This window comes from Mauremys reevesii, linkage group 7 (assembly GCF_016161935.1).
Source record: "Mauremys reevesii isolate NIE-2019 linkage group 7, ASM1616193v1, whole genome shotgun sequence".
In the NCBI taxonomy this organism is placed as follows: domain Eukaryota; kingdom Metazoa; phylum Chordata; order Testudines; family Geoemydidae; genus Mauremys; species Mauremys reevesii.
The window spans coordinates 92692860-92718260 of NC_052629.1; the positions used below are offsets into that span (position 1 = coordinate 92692860).

The 25401-nt window shown below is 51.7% G+C and overlaps 1 long non-coding RNA gene across 2 annotated transcripts in view; it reads left to right on the forward strand.

Moving 5' to 3' along the window:
- The window catches only part of LOC120368786, a 34190-nt gene extending 12760 nt beyond the window's left edge, over nucleotides 1–21430 (forward strand). Inside the window, exons 1-3 of one of the 2 annotated variants that reach the window (XR_005582786.1) lie at nucleotides 19331–19567; nucleotides 20244–20371; nucleotides 21256–21430. This is a non-coding gene — a long non-coding RNA (uncharacterized LOC120368786). Of the gene's footprint in view, nucleotides 1–19330; nucleotides 19568–20243; nucleotides 20372–21255 lie in introns of those variants that run through there. The other variant, XR_005582787.1, reaches the window with a different exon arrangement.
- Nucleotides 21431–25401: the final 3971 nt, after the last annotated feature.

Genomic DNA, 25401 nt, shown 5'->3' on the forward strand with positions numbered 1-25401 from the left:
CCATGTTGACCACTTCTTTGGTGCTGCAATGGCCTGTCTCCATCTACATCTTCCATAGCCCAGTCCTCCAGCCAGGTCACCTTTTAAGTTCAACCCCCTTCTGGGGTAACAGAAGTCCAGCTGAAAATCCAAATAAGCATCTAAACAAACAGCTTTTCCGCCCCTCTTGGGCTACGCTGAAGTTCTGAGAGCTTTGCTCCTAATCCCGGGCCCTGCAGAGCTCTCCTAGGTGCTGTAAGCTGAGCACTGCTTCCCAGGGCTTTCTCCCTAGAACTTCTTCTTCCCAGCAGGTTTCCCCACTGCCTCCCCTCCCCAGGGATGGTGGCAGCTTTTCCCAGGGACTTCCTTGCTTCTTCAGGCCCTTCTTCAGGACTTCCCTCAGGAGCCTACACTGCTCCCTGTAAGTCCTTTCCAGCCTGCCTTCTCCAGGCCCTTCCCAGAGAGATGACTCAATCCCTTAAGGAATCAGCCAGTCATAGCATGGGAGAAGACCGTGTGCCCCTGCACCGGTGGGTGGAAGGCTGATATGGCTGCCAGGTGCACCTTGATGGACGAGGGCACCAGGCCTTGGGCTCTAAGGTGCAGGAGATAGTCTAAAATGAGATGGATCAGGGCAGCCACGGGGGGAAACGCCCCTTTCAGCCGTCCATAGGGAAAACCGAGACCACTTTGCCAAGTAGGCTCAACACGTGGAATGTCGCCTGCTTTCCAAGAGGACACGCTGAACCCCCTCCGAGCACATCCCTTCCTCCCGGCCTAACCATTGAGCAGCCCCGTCATGAGCTGGAGTGCCGCTAGGTTGGGGTGGAGGAGGCAGCCCTGGCCCTGAGAGAGCAGGTCCGGGCGAGACGGTAACAGCCATGGCAGATCGACCGCCAGGCTCATGAAGGTCCTGTACCAATGTTGCCTGGGCCACGCCGGGGCAATCAGGAGGACCCGGGCCTTGTCCGTCTTTTGCCAACAGGCCCAGGGTGGCACATGTGGACAGGAGGAGCACCACGTGATCCCGCACCTGCGACCAGGAGCTTCCCTTGACCAGCCAGTCATCCAGATAGGGGAAAATCTGGACCCCACGACATCTGAGGTAGGCCACCACCACAGACATGCACTTTGTGAATACCCTGGGAGCAGTGGACAGGCCAAACGGGGGGACCGTAAATTGGTAGTGCTCTTGCCCAACCGTGAAACAGAGGAAACGCCTGTGCCCCTCAAATATATGAATGTGGAAGTATGCATCCTGAAGGTCGAGGGCGGCGTACCAGTCCCCAGGATCCAGGGAGGGAATGATGGAGGCCAGAGAGACCATGCAAAACTTGAGCTTTACCATGTACTGGTTCAGGCCTCGCAGATCCAGGATGGGCCTGAGCCCCCCTTTGGCCTTTGGGATAAGGAAATAGCAGAAGTAGTACCCCTTGTGTTTGAACTCCACTGGCACCACTTCCACCACTCCTAAACCAAGGAGCCGCCCCACCTCCTGCTTGAGCAGGGCCTCCTGAGAGGGGTCCCCCAGGAGGGATGGGGGTGCAGGGTGATTGGGTGGGGTTGAGGTAAACTGGAGGGTGAGGCCCTGGGAGATGGTGTTGAGGACCCATTGGTCTGAGGTCAGCCGCGACCACTCCAGGAGAAAAGCACACAACCAGTTGGTGAAGGGAAGCTTTATTGCGGGTGGATCCCTGATGTGAACTGGTAGGTCACCCCCGGGCATCCCATCAAAACTTCTGTTTCCCCGCCTGTTTGCCCATGGAGGACCCCGGCTGGGAGGCAGACCGGGACTGCCTCTGCAGGCATTTCTTATAGTCCTGCAACTTTTTATGAGGGGGCTCGTATTTAGAGTGGGTGGTAGCCTGCTGCAGCTTAAACTTAGGTCTAGCCAGAGCCGGGACATAGAGGCCAAGTGTCTTAAGCATAGTGCAGGAATCTTTCAGGCCATGCAGCTTCACGTCCGTCTGTTCCGCAAGCAGAGCCTTGTCATCAAACAGGTGGTCCTGCAAGGAGTTGTGCGCCTCACTGGACAGTTCAGACAGCAGGAGCCACAATGCCCTCCTCATGGACACCGCGGCAGCCATAGACAGTGCAGCCTTATCTGCTGCATCCAATGCTGCCTGCAGGGTCGTCCTGGCAGCTGCTGTACCCTCCTCCACCAGAGCTTTGAACTCCTTCCTGTCATGCTCCGGAGGGAGTTCTCAGATCTGGGCAGAGAGCTCCACAAATTGAATTCATACTGACACAGGAGAGCCTGATGGTTCGCCACCCTTAACTGGAAACTTGAGGATGAATAAACCTCTCTCACAAATGAGTCCAGCCTCCTCGAGTCTTTATTTTTCGGAGTAGGGGTTGGTTGGCCCTGCCACTCCCTGTAATTGACCATCTCGACCACCAGGGAGTTGGGGGCAGGGTGGGTGTACAAGTATTCATGCCCCTTGGCAGGCACAAAGTACTTCTGTTCAGCCCTCTTAGAGATGGGGGGCAAAGAAGCCACAAGGCATTTGAAATTTTTGCCACCCTTCGTGGAGTGGGAGATCCACCCTGCCCGGCACTGAGGTGGATAAGACATTGAAGAGGGAGTCCGAGGGCTCCTCCACCTCCTTGGCCTGAAGGCTGGGGCTTAATGCCACCCTTTTCAATAGTTCCTGGTGGGCTGTAAGGTCCTCCTGCAGGATGGAGGGAGGAGGGACCACAATCGCCTCATCGGGGTGGGCAAGGAGGCAGGCGCAGTACTTTGCATGTCTGCCGGTACCGGAGGACCCACCACTTGGTTGCCCTCCGGGCATGGCACTGAAGACGCACGTCCCACTGACTCCTTTCTCGGAGGCTAGGACAGGAAGGCCGATGGCTGGTCCAAGGCTTTGGCCACCAAGCGAGCCCCCACTGGGGGCTCCGTCGGGGGCCACAGGGCCATTGGTACCACTGTGCTGGCCATGGAACCTGGTGCCGCTGGACCTGCTGCAGCACCAGTGGAACAGGCTGTTCAGCCTGACTGGCCTGTTCCATTGATGGATGACTATGAAGGGAGGCCGGGCTGGCGTATGACCTGGTGCTGTCCCTGGACCAGGAGAAGCGGCAGCATCGGGAACGGTGCCAACCACGAGACCACGATCCCAACGTGGAGGAACGGTACCGCCAGTAGCAGCTGCTCTGCTATCAGCTCCGGAGGGTGGATCCACGACGGCAAGGCAATGGCGATCAATGCCCGGAAGTGCGGGAGCAGTGCCATGGTGGGTCCTGGAGCGAGACAATGAATGGGAACGGTGTCGACGTTGATGTCATGACCAGCTACGGTAGCCCGTCGGAGACAAAGACCTTCAGTGGTGTCTATCTCAGTCTCAATGGGGCCTGCTCCTTGAGGCTGAGCAGTGCCTGGAGCCCCTGTCAGTCGGAACCCAACCAGACAACCTGGTTGGGGATCAACGGTGACCATCATGGACTACGCACGGGATGGTCGCCGAGCGGAGAACAGCGTCAGGAACATTCCCTCGACCGTGAATGGTACCGAGCCGGGGACGACTGTGGAGATCCCAGTGGTGGCTTGCCTCTGGACCATGGAGCCAGCATTGGCGGTGCCCCTGGGACTGGCATGGACATAACGTCCTGGGCAGCTTGCAGGTTTCGCCCAGACAGTGTAAACAGTCCGTGTGTGGATCACTCACTGGCATCAGTCGCCTGCAAGGGTCGCATGACTTAAAACCCGGGGCACGGGGCATGCCCTGGCCCAGGTGCACTAAACTAAACTAAGTTACACTAACTACTTTAACTACAGGTACTACTACTCTGAATGAACAAGAGTTCTGGAGGAAAGCTGCAGACAAGCTGGAGCAGAGCAGTTCCGAGGCACCTTCACTGGCGGGAAGGAACTGAGGGTGGGGGGAGCGCACAGCACCCCTTATACTGTGACATGGAGGCGCCACTCCAGGGGTCACTAGGGGCGCTCCCATATGGGTACTGCTAGGGGAAAAACTTCTGGCACCAGTTCACATGGCAAGAACGCACACTTATTGTGGAATACACATGAGCAAGAAGAAAAGAGAAAAACTCCCGCTCCTCTTTTCTTTTTTTTTACCTAGGACCTTGCTGATGAGTGGAATCGGATGGAACTTCCTTCCTGGCCCTACAGCAGAAGGAAAGAGAGAGGAGAGAGGCTCAGACTCTGTCTGCTTGTCTGTAAAAACCTGGTGGCTTCTTGCTCTGCCTTGGGTGGCGGAAAAAGTTCAGGTTCTCACCCTCTGGAAGATCATTCTAGCTACCTCAGGGTGGAGCATCCACTCATGGTAAGAGGAGAAGTCCTTGCTTAGGTGATCTGCTATCATGTTCTTGGCACCCGGAAGGTGGTGGACGTTTCTTGGATCTGTCTGTGGTCAAAGTCCCAGAGACAGAAGAGAGCACTGGCAAAGGCTGAGGATCACGCTCCACACTGCCCACCTTGATGTCGACATTGTGTTTGTGTTGTCTGTAAGGACTCTGCCCAACAGGTGAGGTTAGAAGACCACGCATGTTCTGCACACCACCCTGAGCTCTTTGGCATTTATGTGTAGTGTCAATTCCTCCGGGGACCACATGGGACCACAGTCTGAGGGTGCAGAGAGTCGCCCTGTCTGGTGGGTAAGCCCTCGGGTCGCCAGGTCAAAAAGCTGCCTGCCTGTCTGTCTGTCTGGTCGAGCCCACCTGGGGCATGTGACCAGGTTGGTGGCTGGGGGCACTCTGCCCTGCTGCTGGATCTTTTGGGGAGAGGCTCCTGGAGGAGGCTCTGGCCTGCTGCTGGCTCTGGCTGCTAACCGCTATGGCGCAGCCCCCAGGCAGGCGCGGGGGTTTTTGCAGTGTTTTTATGGTCATGCGGGAATAATCTGGAATCTGGAGCTTAATGGTCATGTGTGTGCTGTGTGTGTGGCCAGGGCTGCTGCAGGAAGGAGTTGCATTGGACAAGGTGAGACCAGAAGGAAAGACCAGAGAGGAGCAGATGCCAGAATGGCCATGCAAAACATGCCTCTGCCAGGAGTATGGTGCTGCTGTATGCTGGAATGCTGCTCTGGCTGCTGTTGCCTGGTCCTCATCCAGAATCTTCAGAAAGTCTTCCCAGAATCCTCAGGAAGGGTGCTCTCCTCAGAACATTAGCAATGCCCTGCCCTAAAATAAAAAAATCCTAGCAAGGCCTGCCTGGTTGATGCACGGACACCAACTGAGTCTTAATAGATAAACTTCTTTAACTCTTCTTCTAGTCTTTCTGAATCTCTCTTTTTAGTCTTACCCCCCACTTTATTCCCCCATTGACCTGTGGTCTCCCTGACCTTGACCACCCCTGGGGGGAGCAAAGTACTATAAAAGTTGGTGGAGGCCCCCTTGGATGGCACCTGCCCTCAGGCTCTGGCAAGCAGGAGGCAGGGCCAGGGGGAGGGCGCAAGGGCAGGGCAGTTTGGCAAGGGGGGGGCATGTAGGGCAGGCCAGGGGCAGCAAGGGCCAAAGAGAGGGGCCTGGGAGGGAGAAGCTGGGAGTTCCTCTAAGCCTGGGGCCCTGTCTTTCCTAGCTCCTGATGCACTCCTCTGATTCACCTTGGGCCCCTGGACCCTGGGGCCCTGTGGACCCCTGTGCTGTGGGTCTTGTCACCTGATGTGCTGTGATGTGCTGAGACTCCTTGAAACTACCTTTGAGTTGGACAGACAGAGCCTGCTTGAACACAGCCCTGTTGCTCTCCCACACTTGAACTGTGACCAGAGCTGCACACCACCCAAAGCCCAACCCCAAAGCTGCAGACTTAGACTGAAACTCACTCTCACCACTCAGCATACCCAGCCCCCAAAGCACCAAGACACCCAGCTCCCAAACCCCAAATAATCCATTTAAAATTTTTAAAACATAATAAACTTATAAATAAATACAGAAATTAACACCCCCAAGATAACATCAAACTATATTATGCATAATAGGCTGTTGCTCTTTATTTACTAATAACTAAAAAGTTAAAGTGAAAAAATTAAAAATAATTTTTATAAAAAGTAAAAACAAAAAAAAACAGAAAACAAAGTAACAAAAACAAAAACAAAAAAACAAACAAATAAAAAAATGCACATTTAAATAAAAATCTCACAGAAAAATACAGAAAATTCTCTCACTTCACATCTTTCACAGACTCTCTCTTTCACAGACTCCCTTCCCCCTTGGTTCTTCTTTCTGGCTTTCTAGTACAGTTCTCCTTGGTTCCAGCTCAGTTAGGAACTAGAGGATTTCTGTTCCAAGCATTTCCCCTTGTTTCTGCCTTTTTGTTTTCAGGCACATGCATGGCACTTTTCTTTCTTCCCTCTCAGGGTCCTTCCTCTTGACAAGGTTTAAGAAAAATTCCAGGTTTAATCCAGTGACAGTGACATGATCACATGTTCATTGCCCACTGGCTGGCACCCATGTATACAGGAAAGCTTACAAGTAAACAGAGCTATTTACAACCAATTGTCCTAGTTAATGGGAGCCATCAAGATTCCAAGCCACCATTAATGGCCCACACTTTGCATAGTTACAATAGGACTTCAGAGTTATACTTCATATTTATAGCTTCAGATAAAAGAATGATACATTCATACAAATAGGATGAACACAGTAGATTATAAGCTTTGTACTCATACCTTACAAGAGACCTTTTGCATAAAGCATATTCCAGTTACATAATATTTACACTCATAAGCATATTTCCATAAATATATGGAGTGCAACGTCACAGCCCAACTATGGCCTCATCTGGCGATGATGAGGAGGAAGCTGGTAGCAAGGGGTCCTCCGCCACCACAGGTGGTCTGGCAGCTTGCTCACCCACTTCCTCCTGTGCCTGTGGGGTGCCTGCAGCCAAGGCCTCTTGGGCTGGAGTGGGGTGGGAGAGGGTGGTTGCCGGTCTCTCCGAAGTTCTGGATACCAAGCGGGCAGACTGAGAGGGCTGAGTGAACCCCCATGGGTACCTCTGTGCCAGCCACGGAGTCTGAGGCCACGGGCCCGGCTGCAGTTCCGCCAACGTAATCTGCACTGTAAGTGCCAGAACCTGTCCTGCCACTAGGGAACCTTGCTCCAAACCTAAGCCAGAGCCCAAGCAGTTGCTCTCCTGTGACCAAGATTGGGCTGATTGGTGGCTCTGTCCCAATCAGTAACGGTCGCCCCTCCTGGAGTTGGATCTGGCTGACCTCAACTAGCGTCTGAATCAGGGCCTCGGCGACTGGTGGCGCTCGGCGCATCCGCAACAGCCCCGGGCCAGCGATCTATGCCTCACGTTTAACGAGCGGTACTGGGAATTGGAGCAGCTTGGCGTTGTGAAGATGTAGCCACATGCGGTGATGCCGCCCTGGGGGGATCGGTGACAGTCTAGGGAACGGTACCGTGGGTCCCTTGACCTGTCCCTGGAGCAGTACCAGTGCCACGGAAATTTCGGGTGCTGACTCTGAAACTCCTGCCGGTGGGTACCTGTATCCAGAGGTCTGCACCCGGTTACCAGTGAGCTATGCCTCAAGTCTCTCTGCCCTTGTCCTAGGTCCAGAGACCGAATGGGGCTATGGGGCTATGAGGATTTGGCCTATTATGGTCAGAAGCGTGGCAGCTGTGAGAGGGTGACCTTTGGCGGGACGTCGCTACGGAAAGGTGGAGACTGTGGTGGTCCCAAGGCGGGTTTACCTCGGGATTGGGACCCCACAGGGGATGGAGTGAGCGGCACCAGGAGGGACATAATCTCTTGCACCGCTTGGAGGGCCTTCGGCGTGGGTAGCCGGCGGGGAACGGGCTGGGCTACACTGCTTGACCGGAACTGGGGCCCGGGATCCTGAAGGGAGTGAAGAGGCGCCCGAGACAGGGCCTTGGTCCACCCCAGACTTGTCCTTTCCTTTGCGGGAAGCTTCCTCACCCTGTCTTCCTGGGCTTCTTAGCTGGAGCCATGGAAAGAGACCGGTGCCAAATAGTAGACAGTACCGTTGGGGCGCTGCGCACCAAGAATCTGAGTGCTGCTCCGGCATCGGGGTAAGGGCAGACTCCATCAGGACCACCTTCAAATTAATGTCACACTCCTTCTTCATCCTGGGCTTGAAGGACTTACAGATTTTGCATTTATCACTAATGTGACCTTTGCCCAAGCACCGTAAACAACTATTATGTGGATCACTAATGAGCATGGGCCTTTTACAGTGATTACAAGATTTAGAGCCTGAGGACTGGGGCATGCCCCATTCCGAGGCGAAGTCCCTTTAGGGACCTACTAAGTCTCTAACGTAAATAGGTTGAACTAAACTAGAGGGAAACTATATACAGTAATATTTGCAAGAGGAAAATGAATTTGAACAAACAAAAAGCAACAGCTCTAGCTGAAGCAGCACCAGTTCCATGCACTGTCACTGGTGGCAAGAAGGAACTGAGGGTGGAGGGGGCCAGTGGCACCCTATATGCTGTGGCATATGCACGCCACTCCAGGGGGCACCAGAGCCAGTCCCCTATGGATACTACTGAGGGAAAAACTTCCGGCACCGGCGCATCTGGCGAGCACACACACGTAGGCTTCTCAAAGAAGAACCATGGTTGCATTGGTGCAATGACATTTATTTCAGCAGTGGAAATAGTTCCAGACTATTGTTTTGTGGAGAATATTATGCTGGCTGCATGCCACTTGCGAAGGCAACTCACACATATTCTAAATCTCAAAAGGAAACTAAAATGCACCGTCCAGATTTTTCTGCCAAGGCTGGGGCGGGGTATCCAGGTGATTGCTTCCACTCCAAGTAAAGCCAAGACCCAGGCTTTCTGCTGAGTGGTCTAAAGGTCTGGGTATTTAGAACTGTTCAGGCTAGGAAGTGAATAGCATGGGAAGCTGCTGGTTTGAATGTTCAGGCTACAAAGGGATAGCATCTCCAATTTTCAGTGCAGATAATGGAAGAGAACCCTAGTTAATTTTAGCTCAGAACATATCATTACAACTCTGTGTAAGTTTAGTTCAGTATTCTTGTATACTGAAGCAAATGATTCAGGGTGTGTTCTTACAGGTCTTTTTCATGATGATGATGATATTCTTTCAAGCCTGGCTCACCTTTCCTTTTCTCTGTGTGTATTTAACCCATTATTTTTGTTAGATTATGTGAATAATTTTGTATCAGATTTCCTCTACCTTGAGGAGATTACATAAAGAAACCCAGTGCATGCAGGAGAGAGACAGACTAGGGTCTAGTCTTGTAGCATGCTACTTAGGATTGAGAGGGCTTCGGAGACATGACCTTTACCCCTGGAAAATGTCAACACCTACAACAGGTTTTTCTAGCCACAAGATTATGACTGTGCAGGTTGCCCTGATGGCATATGGGAATTTTCAGAAATATACACAACAGCTACCCCACTGCAAGACAAGTTTTCCTTTACAGAATTCTCATCCTCTAGTTAGAAACATATTTCTACGTGCTCAATAACTGTTTATTTTCATGCTATTTGAAAGATTAAAGTGAATGACAGCAATGTCAGAGGCTGATTAACAGCTGGATTTCAATCTCCCATGAAAAGGTATTAATCTCCACAGATGCCTTATGTCAGTATCCCACAGTGCTCTCCAGGAATTTCTGGTGGTGCATGGGGCAATGTGTTGATGGTCTACTGATGGGTGGCTGGTCACATAGTCCTGGTTTCCTTCATGCATTGACCCTACCTACCTGAGAACACCTCTCGCTCTATATACTTGACCTACCACAATAGCTGTGTTCCATTGGAGTAATAGAGCAGTCGGTCCTCAGGGGCAGGCTCAGGAATGAAGGAGACAGAACTTTCACCACAGGTGGGCCTAGATTCTGGAACTCATACCTGAAAGACAAAAAGGGACCAGGGACCTCACTACCATCAAAACGAAATATGTGTAGGAAGAAAAGTAAATATGGCAGGCGACCAGCTTGGCTTAACAGTGAAATCCTTGCTCGTCTTAAACACAAAAAAACAGCTTACAAGAAGTGGAAGATTGGACAAATAACCAGGGAGGAGTATACAAGTATCGCTCAGGCATGCAGGAGTGAAATTAGGAAGGCCAAATCACGCTTGGAGTTGCAGCTAGCCGGAGATGTTAGGAGTAACAAGAAGGGTTTCTTCAGGTATGTTAGCAACAAGAAGAAAGTCAAGGAAAGTGTGGGCCCCTTGCTGAATGAGGGAGGGAACCTAGTGACAGAGGATGTGGAGAAAGCTAGTGTACTCAATGCTTTTTTTGCCTCTGTCTTCACAGACAAGGTCAGCTCCCAGACAGCTGCACTCTGCAGCACGGTATGGGGAGGAGGTGACCAGCTCTCTGTGGAGAAAGAAGTAGTTCGGGACTATTTAGAAAAGCTGGACGAGCACAAGTCCATGGGGCCGGATGCACTGCATCCGAGGGTGCTAAAGGAGTTGGCCGATGAGATTGCAGAGCCATTGGCCATTATCTTTGAAAAATCATGGCGATCAGGGGAGGTCCCGGATGACTGGAAAAAAGCTAATGTAGTGCCCATCTTTAAAAAAGGGAAGAAGGAAGATCCAGGGAACTACAGGCCAGTCAGTCTCACCTCAGTCCCTGGAAAAATCATGGAACAGGTCCTCAAGGAATCAATTCTGAACCACTTAAAGAAGGGGAAAGTGATCAGGAACAGTCAGCATGGATTCACCATGGGGCAAGTCATGCCTGACTAACCTAATTGCCTTCTATGATGAGATAACCGGTTCTGTGGATGAGGGGAAAGCAGTGGATGTGCTATTTCTGGACTTTAGCAAAGCTTTTGATACAGTCTCCCACAGTATTCTTGCCAGCAAGTTAAAGAAGTATGGGCTGGATGAATGGACAGTAAGGTGGATAGAAAACTGGCTAGATGGTCGGGCTCAACGGGTAGTAATCAATGGTTCCATGTCTAGTGCCCCAAGGGTCAGTGCTGGGGCCGGTTTTGTTCAATATCTTCATTAACGATCTGGAGGATGGTGTGGACTGCACCCTTAGCAAGTTTGCAGATGACACTAAACTGGGAGGAGTGGTTGATACGCTGGAGGGTAGGGATAGGATACAGAGGGACCTAGACAAATTAGAGGATTGGGCCAAAAGAAATATGATGAGGTTCAACAAGGACAAGTGCAGAGTCCTGCACTTAGGACGGAAGAATCCCATGCACTGCTACAGACTAGGGACCGAATGGCTGGGCAGCAGTTCTGCAGAAAAGGACCTAGGGGTTATGGTGGACGAAAAACTGAATATGAGTCAACAGTGTGCCCTTGTTGCCAAGAAGGCTAATGGCATTTTGGGTTGTATAAGTAGGGGCATTTCCAGCAGATCAAGGGATGTGATCATTCCCCTCTATTCAGCACTGGTGAGGCCTCATTTGGAGTACTGTGTCCAGTTTTGGGCCCCACACTACAAGAAGGATGTGGATAAACTGGAGAGAGTCCAGCGGAGGGCAACAAAAATGATTAGGGGGCTGGAGCACATGACTTATGAGGAGTGGCTGAGGGAACTGAGATTGTTTAGCCTGCAGAAGAGAAGAATGAGGGGGGATTTGATACCTGAAAGGGGGTTCCAAAGAGGATGGATCTAGACTGTTCTCAGTGGTAGAAGATGACAGAACAAGGAGTAATGGTCTCAAGTTGCAGAGGGGGAGGTTTAGGTTGGACATTAGGAAAAACTTTTTCACTAGTAGGGTGGTGAAGAACTGGAATGGGTTACCTAGGGAGGTGGTGGAATCTCCTTCCTTAGAGGTTTTTAAGGTCAGGCTTGACAAAGCCCTGGCTGGGATGATTTAGTTGGGTTTGGTCCTGCTTTGAGCAGGGGGTTGGACTAGATGACCTCCTGAGGTCCCTTCCAACCCTGAGATTCTATGATTCTATGAAAGTTAAAAATCCATCAGTTTGGTTTAGCTTTCCCTCAATAATTCCTTCGCACAGACACCCAACCCACACAACTCACTCTCACACAGACAAGCAAAGCAGACAGGCGATCTACAAACTAATCAAGTTATTTCTCCTAGGAAGACAGAGATTGTTATATCCACTTTTAAATACTTGAAAGGGACTCCGATGCTATAGTGATGGGAGCCAGAGAAGTATCTAAACCAGTGGTGCCCTCCTTCCTCCATACTGCACAGTTGGCTCAGCAGAGGAGTTTAGGCTGAAGGTGGAGCTGGGGGCAGAACTGGGGATGGGGGAGGAGCTGGGGGCAGAGAGGGAATGAGAGCAGAGCTGAGCTGGGGGTGGAGCAGAGATGTGGCTGGGGGTAGAAGTGGGGCTTGGCTGGGGACAGAGCAGGGGGTGGGGTGGAGTGGAGCTAGGGGCAGAGCTGGTCTAGGGGCAGAGTGGGGTGCTCCTTCCCCGCTCCCTGTGGGGGCTGGCCTAGGCCCCACTGTGCACCCCCCGTAACATTGCTAGGTGCCCCCTAGGGGGTGCACCCCACAGTTTGCAGATCACTGATCTCAATGGATGGTTTCCAGCTGCTAAATTTCACTGAAAGCAAAAAAATACACTAAATGCTCGGATGGAAAAATGATAATAGGACAGTAATTACTGTAGGCCCCACAAGGATGTTACATGCTTATGATTTGGAGGGAAGGGGACCTGCCCAATGGAGGCCCCCATCATTTACACGAGGGGTCATCACAGAGTTAAGCTCATGCGGAAGGTATAACCACGCTGAGTTCCTTCTTTCCTATCTTTTAGGCCTGGCCTTTTTACAACCCATTTCCAGGCTGCGTTACTATTAACTGACTGAAGTAATCGTCATCAAGTGGGAAACAGTCAGTCATACCATAAGCAATCACTTGCAGTCATGAGAATCACGTTCATAAAAGCATAGTTCCTGTGCTTCACCTATATCATATGCACTCCTTTCCCAGGCAATGTGAAGAGTTTACATACCGCAGTTACCATAAACAGTCTTAAAGTGTCATTTCACAACAACTGCATCATGCCACTCATATAACATATTCAACGTCTGAGTTTTACTCTTATTAAAATAGCCCCTGTGCTTGGGAAATGCTCCTAAGAGCAGCTACAGTTGTGGTGGAATGAAGGGTTTGAGTGATCCTTTTTCCGCAAGAGTTTCTTCTCCACAGAGATTCTCTCTGTCAGCGTTAACACCAATAACGCCTCCTTGTAAAACAATCCAGTTGTGCTAGGCAGCCCTCTTCAGGCTCTGCAAGCAAATGTAACATCTAAAGGACCGTTTTTCAACATTCACTTTGCTGTGAAAATTAAAAACCTAAGGCTCAACATTCCAGCATATCCCTTCTCTTTCCTCCTTCCTTGACCTCATGCATCTCCTCTTTTGGTAAGTGCCCGTCAAACTGGGGTTCTCTCTTCTATAGCAACAGCAAGCCCAGACAAAAGACACAATATCTGTGAGTCCAGATTAGCAGATACAATAACCCCCTTGGGAAAACATAATGACCTCCCCTACAACCGTGAGTGAGCTCTCACGCAGCGAGGAAAGCTGCAGCATTCCCTCAAACAATAGCCAATGAAATACAGTTAGGGTTGCCACCTACACAGAGGTGGAAACAGCACAAACCAGGGGACCTCCCTCAGAATTAATCTGCTAGATGAAAGAGAGAGAAATCCATTCTCCTCCATCATCTCCTTTCCCGCAAAGATCTCACATGATCTGCTACACAGTACATGGCAATACCATTCCCTAGCTACATCTACAGTCATTCATGAGCCTGATGAACAATGATTTAAATACAGGAGAGCATAAACGAAGTTTGAAAAACAGAGCAAGCCCGCTACTGCAGAACAAACATCCAGGAGAATGATGCAGGTAGAAACCATCAATTATCTGCACAAGGAAAGGAGAAAGACACTTCTCCTCAATAAACCCTCTGTTGCTGCTGTTGTCTATCCTGGAACCACAAGGATAGAATCTGCCTATTCCACCCATCATGAGCTCGGTAGTTGCTGAACTGCAGAAGTGATAGAGAAGGAAACCTCTCCTGAGATATACTGGAGCAAGAACTAGTGAGTACGGAAGCTGCTGGACTCAACACCCATTTCTGGAAAGCAAACCATTATCCCAAGAGGTTATTTTCCAGAATCTTATGTTTCCAGTGAGACTCTGCCCTGCTTCCAGACTGCGCTGCCCTCAACAGCACACAGGCGGATTTCCTCTGGCATGTGCTTTGTCTGATGGCTACCTCAACATGCAAGTCTCTACCCTGGTTTGGCCATTAAGGCTCCTTCTGCACCGCAGAGACGGCCATCGCAGAGAACTGTTCAGGAAAATGCTTTTTAAAAAATGATTCCCATGAAAAGGCTTGTGCAATCAGCATGGGCAGAGTGGAATTTGTGTAAAGCCGTTTATATAAACAGCATTTTAAACCATTAGCAAACTGCATTTCCTAACCCAGCAGTCCCCGGGCTTCATTTTTGCTAAAAGCACACTGCAATAAGAGCTTCCTGTCTGTTCCCTTCAGGAACATTAGCAGGGAGATCACAGTTGAAGAATTGAAGCTATTTTTCTATGCTTTGCTATGGTATTTTTCACCTATCTTTGTAAAGCCCAACCACTTGGGACAGCTCACATGGAGTAGACGGGATGTGTCGATTTTCTAGGAAGTTAATCTACAGCCATTGCCTTCTGCTGGAACCGTTCTTCACAGATGAGGATTCAGGTTTACCAGTATATCTATACATCTGTTTATTTGTTAGGTGACAGCACTCTAGCCTCATTCAGATCACAATCTTCTCTGCTACCCAGAAATATAAGGCACCATGAGGACAACCTCTTCAGGAAAGCACTTCCCGCATCTCTGAAACATGTTTGCGTTGCCTCACCAGAACTTGTAAGGCTTTTCAGAAAACTGGGAGAGCAAGATGGTTTTGTTACATAATCTGTCTTTGTAGAGAAACAAATCCAAGTGGAGGGTGCAAAGAAGAAGGGAAACATCATGAACATGAGCTGGCAGCCTTAGTGATATTCTTGCCTTATGCAAAGAGGCCAAATAGTGAATGGCCACAGAAATGAAACTATCCTCCCAGCCATGGAAGTGCTTATCAGGATCAGGACTGAGCTGCTTTGGAGAGGCAGTGGCGGGGATGTTTTTGCTGCCACTGTCCATGCTATACCTGGTCTTCGGATAAAAAGATGACTTCTGTTTCCAGTGCTGTTGCTCTGGTGCCTTTCATGCCCACCACATTCCCATATACACTATTCTCTGAGAATATAATGCAACAGGGCAAGGGGAAGAATCACAAAATGTGGATTTTCGGTGCTCACGAAAGGTGCCAGGTGGCAACACTAGACTCAGAGGTAAACGGAGAAAGTAAATGGAGATGCTCCATTCCCACTAAACTATTAATTTTTCCAGTGGCTCTAGCTGGGAACAACCATGCTGTCCTAGCTCTACTAGAGCACCCAGTAAAAGCCAAGGGCAGAACCACAAAGGCTGCCTAATGGCATTCTGAAAGTGAAACCGAAAGGAAATCTGTTTCCTTTCTGTCTGCATTCGCTTGTGAAACAACCCAACCAAGTAAGGGAGCAATGCAACTCCAGAAACCAATCTTTCCAGGACCTCCTTGGGCCTCAGAGAAGTACTTCATCCCGGGTTAGCAGTTCACCCCATTTATCTAATGCAATAACCAATACGGCCAATTCCAAGTGTTTAAAAAACACAAGTCAGGGCTACCAAAAATGAGATTGGCAAAAGTGCTACATTTTGAGCCTTGGGGTCGTTTTTTTCCTCCACTGGTTTTGGATCTTTTCAGGTTCATATTTTCAAGCTTTTCTCTGCAGCCATGAGGGCTAGAAACTGGGCTTTCGTTATAAAAAGGAACATTTTTGCATAACAACTTGACTGCAGGAACTGGGGCTTTAAACACCAAAATATCACAAGAATCCTGATGGAACTGGAGTAACTGCTGTTTCATAGGTCTTATCAGTAACTGTCTTCAGGCCTGAAGTCACAAATCTATCTAGCTTGGTAAAAACCCGAATGCTAGACTTAATCCAATGGTTAGATTACAAGGAACAAATCAGAACTTCCCAAACACGTCAGATGGGTTATTCTGAAGGTGAACTCAACTGGACCAAGATCCTTTACATTCCTTGTAGCTTGCAGCTGAACAATGGGAGAGGAGGCACAAAAGGGTGGGAGTCGGCCTCTGCCATTAGTGTAATTAGTGTTTATTTAACCCCCCTCCTGTTTTTATTAGGGGTTCTTGTGAAGCAATGAGAGGCTCATTCACTACAAAGCAAAGGAAGCCAGAAGTTCACCTTGAAGCGGTTTCAAAGTGTTGCAAGTTCCACTATTATAACGCGTTTGTTTTCCTCTTTGTTAAGTGCACACAACTTACATACAGGGTTGTTAAATGAATACTGGTTTGTACACCAAAGCAAAACAACACATAGCCAAAAAACAAACACCCCCCAATCCCCCGACACACACTTAAATCAACATTTACAGGAACAGGATACCTGTTAAAAGAAAAAGCTATAACTGCTGGGGGAACATCCTGGCTCCACGGAAATCAATGGCAAATTTCCCACTGATGGACGCCAGTGGAGTCAGGATTTCACCCTGATGCACAAGCTAAACCTGCGAAGGATTCTGATCTATCGGAAAACTAGGTTTGTGGGGGCCCCCCACCCTCAACTGCACCATGCTTAGTCAAGTGGTCTAAACAGGGGAGTGGGAACCAGGAGCTCCTGTCTAGCTCTATTTCAGACACCGATGGGAGGCAACTTATCCAAGGTCACACAGCAAGTCATTTGCAGTGTGAGGCACTGAACGCCGGCCTCCTGAGTCCCCTTCTAGGGTCCTATCCACTGGATCAGGCTGCCTCTCCTGACGCTCTTAATTTGGAATAAGGTGTTTGTCCACTTTCTTAACTCAAGAAAAGTCATCCCTAGCAACAGAGATGGTCAGTAGGAACAGGATCACCTCCTACCCACAAACCCATCGAAGGTGGCACCTCTTTACAAATATATTTAGACAGTCATAGTTGCTCCCCTTCCATTTTAGAGGCGATCTGGAGTAAGAGGCATAAGAACGTAAGAATGGCCATACTGAGTCGGACCAAAGGTCCATCTAGCCCAATATCCTGTCTTCCGACAGTGACCAATGCCAGGTGCCCCAGAGGGAAGGAACAGAACAGGTAATCATCAAGTGATCCATCCCCTCTCACCCATTCCTAGCTTCTGGCAAACAGAGGTTAGGGACACCATCCCTAATAGCCATTGATAGACCTATCCATGAATTTAACTCGTTCTTTTTTAAACTCTGTTATAGTCTTGGCCTTCACAACATCCTCTGGCAAAGAGTTCCACAGGTTGACTGTGTGTTGTGTGAAAAAAATACTTCCTTTTGTTTGTTTTAAACCTGCTGCCCATTTGGTGCCCTCTAGTTCTTGTGTTATGAGAAGGAGTAAATAACACTTCCTTATTTACTTTCTCCACACCAGTCATGATTTTATAGATCTCAATCATATTCCCTTTAGTTGTCTCTTGTCCAAGCTGCAAAGTCCCAGTCTTATTAATCTCTCCTCATACGGAAGCCATTCCATACCCCTAATAATTTTTGTTGCCCTTTTCTGAACCTTTTCCAATTCCAATATATCTTTTTTGAGATGGGGCAACCACATCTGCACACAGTATTCAAGATGTGGACATACTATGGATTTATGTAGCGGCAATATGATATTTTCTGTCTGAGAAATGGCACCAATGCAACATCACAGAGGGAGGGAGACGTTCCATATAACACAGTTACCTTTTTCCGTAACTGGTGTTCTTCGAGATGTGTTGCTCATGTCTATTCCACAGTAGGTGGGCATGCTCGCCACGTGCACCGGTGCTGGAAGTTTTTCCCCTAACAGTACCCGGGGCGGGGGGAGGGAGCGCCCCCTGTGCCCCCGGAGTGGTGCCTGCCTGCAGTGGTATAAGGGGAGCTGCGCGCTCCCCCCACCCTCAGTTCCTTCTTACCAGACAACTCCGGCAGCAGGGAAGGAGGGCAGGATGTGGAATACACATGAGCAACACATCTTGAAGAATACCAGTTATGGAAAAAGGTAACTGCCTTTTCTTCTTCGAGTGATTGCTCATGTGTATTCCACAGCAGGTGGTTCCAAGCTGTATCTGCTGGAGGTGGGTAGGGGTTCACAAATTCTCGGGCTGGAGTACCGCACTGCTGAACCCAGTGTCATCCCTGATTTGGGAGACTATCGCATAGTGCGAGGTGAACGTGTGAACCGAAGACCACATGGCGGCCCTACAAATGTCCTGAATAGGGACGTGGGCCACAAAGGCAGCCGACGAGGCCTGCGCCTACGTCGAGTGTGCCCTAACAATAGGCAGCAGGGGAACACCCGCCAACTCATAACAAGAGCTGATGCATGAAGTGATCCAGTTGGACAGCTGCTGAGTGGAAATCAGCTGGCCTCTCACGCGCTCAGCTGAGGCGACAAACAGCTGTGAGGACTCTGAACAGTTTGGTTCGCTCAAGGTAGAAAGCCAGAGCCTGCCTCACATCGAGCGTGGCGTTCCTCATAAGTCACGTGTGGTTTGGGGCAAAGGACTGGTAGAAAAATGTCCTGACCCATGTGGTAGGCGGAGAATCGGGAGGAACGCGGGGTGTGGGCAGAGCAGGACCTTGTCCTTATGAAACACAGTATACAGTGGCTCTGAGGTCAGGGCCCTGAGCTCCGAGACCCGCCTGGCTGACGTGATAGCAACCAGGAAGGCCACCTTCCATGAGAGGTGAGACCAGGAACATGTGACCAGCGGCTCAAACGGGGGCCCCGTAAGCCAAGCCAGCACCAGATTCAGGTCCCACTGCAGAACCAGGGGCTTAGAATATGGGTAAAGCTGGTCCAAACCCTTAAGGAACCGGCCAGTCCAAACCCTTAAGGAACCGGCATGGGGGGACACCGTGTGACCTTGCACTGGGGGATGGAAAGCAGATATGGCTGCCAGATGCACCCTGACTGATGAGGGCGCCAAGCCCTGGGCCCTCAGGCAGAGGAGGTAATCGAGGATAAGCTAGATTGGGGCGGTCGTTGGGGATACACCTTGGTCCGTTGCCCACCTAGCAAAATGAGACCACTTCGCCATGTAGGAGCGGCAAGTGGAGGGCTGTCTACTCTCAAGGAGGATGCACTGAACCCAAGCTGAGCATGTCCTCTCCTCGCCACCTAGCCACTGAGCAGCCACACCATGAGGTGAAGAGCTGCCAGGTTGGGGTGGAGGAGACGGCCCCAGTCCTGAGAGAGCAGGTCCGGACGGCGTGGCAACGGCCATGGCGGAGCCACCACCAGGCCCAAGAGGCTGCCTGGGCCATGCCAGGGCAATGAGGAGAACCCTGGCCTTGTCCATCTTTATTTTCTCTAGGACTCTGCTGATCAGCGGAACAGGGGGAAGGCATATAGGAATTGGCCTGACCAGAGCAGGATAAAGGCATCGGAGATAGCACCCCTCCCCAGGCCCCCCTGCAGCAGAACCGGGGGCATCGTCGGTTCTTTCGGGTCACGAATAGGTCCACCTGGGGAGTTCCCCACCTCTGGAAAAGCTAGAGGGCCACTTCCAGGTGTAGGGACCACTCATGCTGAGAGGAAAAATCCCTGCTCAAGCGATCCGCCCTAACGTTCCAGGCACCCGGTAGGTGAAAGGCTTTTAGGTGGATGTCCCACAGACTGAGGGCTTCGTGACAGAGGGCGGAGGATCGGGCCCTGCCTTGCCTGTTGATATAGAACATTGAGGCGATGTTGTCCGTGAGAACCCTGACTACCTTGCCCTTCAGGTGTGAGCGGAAGGCCGTACACGCCAGCTGCACCGCTCTGAGTTCCTTGATGTTTATGTGAAGGGTCAGGTCTTGTGGAGACCACAGGCCTTGGGTCTGAAAATTCCCCACATGGGCTCCCCAGCCCAGGTCTGATGCATCGGACACCAGCTCCATGGACAGGGCCCTGCCCCTAAACGGGACTCCCCGGCGCATGTTGCTCGGTGTGGACCACCACCGCAGGGAGGTGGTCACCGAGTTCGGCAGGGTGAGGACCTTGTCCAAGAACTGCGAGGCCAGCCAGAGTTAGAGGGGCCTCATCCAGAGCCTGGCGTGGCGGACCATATACGTGCACACCAACATGTGACCTAGCAGCTGTAGGCAAGACCTAGCTGTCGTCACCGAAAACCTTACAATCGAGTCAATGATCCCTTTCAGGGTCTCGATCCTGTCGGGGGGGAGAGAGGCCCTGGCCGATGTTGCGTCCAGGAGCGCCCCAATAAACTCTATGCGTTGGACCGGGACTAACGTGGACTTGGTGTTGTTTACCAACAGGCCCAGTGCGGTACATGTGGACAGGAGGAGCGCCACATGATCCCTCCTCTGCAATTGGGAGGTGCCCTTGACCAGCCAGTTGTCCAGATAGGGGAATATCTGGACACCCCCCCCACCCGGCACCTGAGGTAGGCCGCTACTACCGACATGCACTTTGTAAAGACCCTGTGAGCAGTGGACAGACCAAACAGGAGGACCGTGAATTGGAGGATTCTGTTCCACCACCAAACGGAGGAAGTGCCTGTGCCCCTCGAATATGTGGACGTGGAAGTACGCGTCCTGCAGATTGAGGGCTGCATACCAATCTCCGGGATCCTGGAAGGGGATGATGGAGGCCATGGAAACCATGCGAAACTTGAGTTTTACCAAGTACTGGTTCAGACCTCGCAGGTCCAGTATGGGTCTGAGTCCCACTTTGGCCTTCAGGATAAGGAAATACCAGGAGTAATACCCCTTGCCCAGGAACTCCTTGGGCACCACCTCTATCGCTCCTAGTTCCAGGAGCCTCCCGACCTCCTGCTCGAGCAGAGCCTTGTGTGATGGGTCCCCCAAGAGGGATGGGTGTGGGAGGTGGTTGGGCGGATAGGAGGTAAACTGGAGGGTGTAACCTCGGGAGATGGTGTCGAGGACCCAACAGTCTGAGGTGAGCTGCGACCATTCCGGGAGGAACGCACACAATCGATTGGAAAAAGGGAGCTTTATTGGGGGTGGATCCCTGCTGAAAACTAGTGGGGTACCCCCAAGCGTCTTGTCAAAACCGCCTTTTACCTGCCTGCTTGCCCTTAGAGGACCCAGGCTGGGGGGCAGGCCGGTATTGTCTTTGTGGGTGTTTCTTATAGTCCCGTTGCTTCTTATGGGCGGCCTCATATTTTGGGAGGGTGGCCTGGGCGGGAGCCTGCTGTGGCTTGAACTTGGGTTTTGCCGGAGCAGAGACAGAGAGGCCCAAGGTCTGGAGGGCCGTGTGGGAGTCTTTCATGCCGTGCAGCCTTGTGTCTGTTTCCTCCGCAAACAGTGCCTTCCCGTCAAAAGGGAGATCCTGCATCGATGACTGCGCTTCACTGGACGGCCTGGAGAGCAGAAGCCAGGATGCCGGTCTCATGGACACCGCCGAGGCCACGGACTGTGCGGCCGTGTCCGCTACATCCGAAGCGGCCTGCAGAGACGCCCTTGTGGCAGCTGCCCCTTCCTCCACGAGCGCCTTAAACTCCTTTCTATCACGCTCCCGGAGGGAGTCCTCGAACTTGGGGAGGGATCCCCAGAGATTAAACTTGTAGCGACCCAGGAGAGCCTGATGGTTTGCTACTCTCAACTGGAAGCTTGACGATGAATAAATTTTTCTCCCAAAAGCATCCAGCCTCCGAGAGTCTTTGTTCTTTGGGGTCGGGGCTGGCTGCCTCTGTCGCTCCCTGTGGTTGACCGACTTGACCACCAAGGAGTTGGGCGCCAGGTGGGTATACAAATACTCGTGCCCCTTAGTGGGTACAAAGTACTTGCACTCTGCCTTCTTAGAGATGGGAGCCAAAGAGGCTGGTGTTTGCCACGGGGCACTTGAAATTCTCGCCATCCCTTCGTGGAGCGGCAAGGCCACCTTGCCCGGTGCCGAGAGGGACAGAACATTGAACAGGGAGCCTGAGGGCTCCTCCATTTCCTCTGCCTGGAGACGGAGGCTCGCTACCACCCTTTTTAGTAATTCTTGATGGGCCCAGTAGTCCTCCTGTGGGACGGAGGGGGATGGGGCCGCAATCGGTTCCTCATGATGGGGCGAGGAGGCCGGTGCGGTACTTTAGGTGTCAGTTGGCACCGGAGGAGCCACCACCTGGTCGGACTCCGGGCACGGCACCAAGGAAATGGGTCCCATTGACTCTTTCCTCGGCGGTCTTGGGAAGGAGGCCGATAGTGCTTCCGACGCCCCAGCCACCGAGCGAGCCCCGACTGGGGGCTGTGCTGGAGGCCACAGTGCCCACTGGCACCACTGGGCTGGCCACAACACACGGTGCCACTGCATTTGCTGAGGCACTGGCGAGGCTGGACGATCAGGCTGGCTAGCCTGGCCTGTAGACGGGTGACTGAGAGCGGAGGTCGGGCTGGCGTACGACACGCTGCTGCCTCTGGACCGGGAGTGGCGGCGGTGTCGGGATCTACATCGACCATGGGACCGTGACCTCGAGGCGGGAGAACAGCACCAATGGTAGTAGCTGCTCCGCGAGCGGTCTCGACGGACAGACCCGTGACGGCAAGGAGCCGGCGATTGACACCTGGAGCTACGGTGCCTTGGCAGAGACTTTGAGCAGGATTCCGAGCTGGAACGGCATTGACGGTCATGCTGCGACCGACTGCGGCACCGCCTTTGAGACGAGGACCATTGGCAACGTCCGCCACGGTCCCGTCTGTGCTCGCTCCATGAAGACAAGGGGTGCCAGGAGTCCCGATTGGATGGCACCCATCCAGACAGTCTACCTGGCGTCAAGGGCTATCCACATGGACTGAGCCCTGAACAGTCGCTGGGCGGTGAGCGGTGTCAGGAACGTTCCTTCAACCGAGACCAGTACTGGGCCAGGGGCGACTGCAGCCATCCCAGCAGCAGCTTGCTTCTGGAGCATGGGGCCGACATGGGCAGCAGTCCTGGCACTGGCATGGATATGACGTCCTTAGCCACCTAGAGGGCTTTGGGTGTAGATGGCATCCAGACATCTGGAGAGGCCTGCCCCAAAGGGGCCGGGCTACTCCGCTCTGTGTGAGCCGGAGGCCTAGGGCCCGATGGGGACCAAGGACTACCCGACATGGGCCTAGTCCCTGTCCCAGACTTCCCTCGGTGCCGTTGCAAAGGAGGAGTCTTTCCGGTCCTCTTGGCATGCCCCGTGGAAATGGAGCGGTGCCGAGTAGTCGAAGGTACCAGAGGATCTCTGTGGTGCTGGGTACCAGATCGGAGTGGCATGCTGGGGTCAGGGCCAGCACCGACTCCATCAGGATGGCCCGGAGTCTAATGTCCCTTTCTTTTTTAGTCCTGGGCTTGAACCACTTGTAGATCTTGCACCTTTCGCTGATATGGGTATCTCCCAAGCAGCACAGACACTCTGTGTGCGGGTCACTCCTTGGCATAGAATGCCTACAGGAGCTGCACGACTTAAATCCTGGGGCATGCCCCAGCCTGGGCTTACTAACTAACTAAACTTCACTGAAAACTAAACTGACTACAGGTACTACTGAATGAACAGTTCTGGGGACAAGCTGCAGTAAGGCTGGAGCTGAGCCGTTCCAATGCACCTTCACTGGCGGCAAGAAGGAACTGAGGGTGGGGGGAGCGCACAGCTCCCCTTATACTGTGCCAGGCAGGCGCCACTCCAGGGATTGCGGGGGGCACTCCCCGCTACCGGTACTGCTAGGGGAAAAACTTCCAGCACCAGTGCACATGGCTGTGGAATACACATGAACAATCACTCAAAGAGGAATTGTCGTTCCCCAGTCTAAGGGTGACCATCCAGATTTCAATGCTAAGTACCCTAAAGCTCTTCAGTGAGGTCCAGCAGGTTGTCTGGACAATTAGACAGACTTAGGAGTGACTGTCATCCAAGGAGATTTCCTTGCAAAGAGAGACCTGCATGTATAATTAGGTGGGAATACAAGTCTGAAGCCCCAACTCTCCTCCAATCCTAGCCGGCATGAGCTAGGCTAGTTCCAGAGCCAGTCTACTTAGTCCAGTGGGCGAGGTGAGGGGAATCCAGCTATCCTCAGCTGGAAAGATGGTTGCCCCAGGGGAGATAACATATAAATGGGAAAGTGGTGGCAGAATCCTCTGGGTTTCCAAAAGGAACTTAAAGGACCCCTTGTAGGGCAAAGAAAAAAAGATCTGTTATAGAAATACATTTTCTCTATCCCTAAGACAGCAGTGCCCCCCTAAACAAATGGGAACACTGATAACTAACATGTAGGTGCACAAATCTGTTACTCCTCCAACAGGTTTTTGCTGCACTTGAACATTTGACTGTAATGGAGCTGATGGATGAACTGCTGTATGTCATTCACAGCCAGTTTTGGTCAGTGGAGCTGCCCAAGGCAGCAAATCCCCTACCCAGGGTCTACTCACTGTGGGCAACAGAATCATCATGAAGCCTCCCACAACCCTCAAGACTGCAGATATCACTGCAGAAGGCACTGGAGGCAGGGCTAGCACAAAGGGGCCAAATAGTGGCATAATACTTAAGGGTGTGAGTGAGACTTTAGCCCAAGGCCATCGCCCCTGCCTAAGCCAATCGTTTCCTATGCCTGGACAACAGTGCAACCTACTTGTGAGTTGCCTCTGTCTTTACAGAGATGTCATGGAAGAAGGCCAAGATTAGCACTCCTCCCAAACCCAGAGATCTGCAGGGAGAAGCTCCTCTTTGGTATGCGAGGTTGGGTCCCAGGGACTGGCAAGCAGGGCAGGCAGGATGGTCTGGAGGGCAAACTCTGTCCCTCCAGATAATCATACAGAGGTTGGGTCATGTCCCTGCCATGACTGTAGTGGGGGAACATGGTTCAGGTCCCAGGATGTTCCCACCAATTCCTCTAACCCCAGAACTATTTCCTGGACGGGGCGAGTGTAGGGCATACCACAAGAGGAGCCAGTGAATCATCTGGCATTTTAATGAAGCCACCTACTGCTGCTGCGGTGCTAAATCTGTGAGAGAGTAATAAGTGCACAGACACCACGCCGGCTAATCTGCTGGTTGACTGAGGAGCATGTAAGCTGGCTGTGCCCATATACACATACAGGCACTGCAGCTTGTTACACAATGGCAGCCCGGATGGGACCTGCCCTTCTGTACATCTCAGGCAAGTCTGTCCAAACAGGGAAATGACCCACATTTACACCCCAGCAACAAACTTTTCCAAGCGTGCTGGGGTCTGAGGGCTGCTAGGCCTTGGGGATCTGTGGGAGCAGTTTAATGGATTTTAGGAGGTTCTATGAATGTCTGAATTCTCCAGTCCCCGGAACTGAGATGGTTTCCAAGTTGTTCTGAATCCCATCCTCCAGAAAGCCACCATGCCTTTCAGTCTGTACCCCCATACACTGCATCAGGATGTAATGAGGCTTCATCACTGCAACGGCACAGACAACCCATCACATTCACTACCACTGACTAGTGACAGGAGACCACCAGAGGGCTGAAATTAGGGA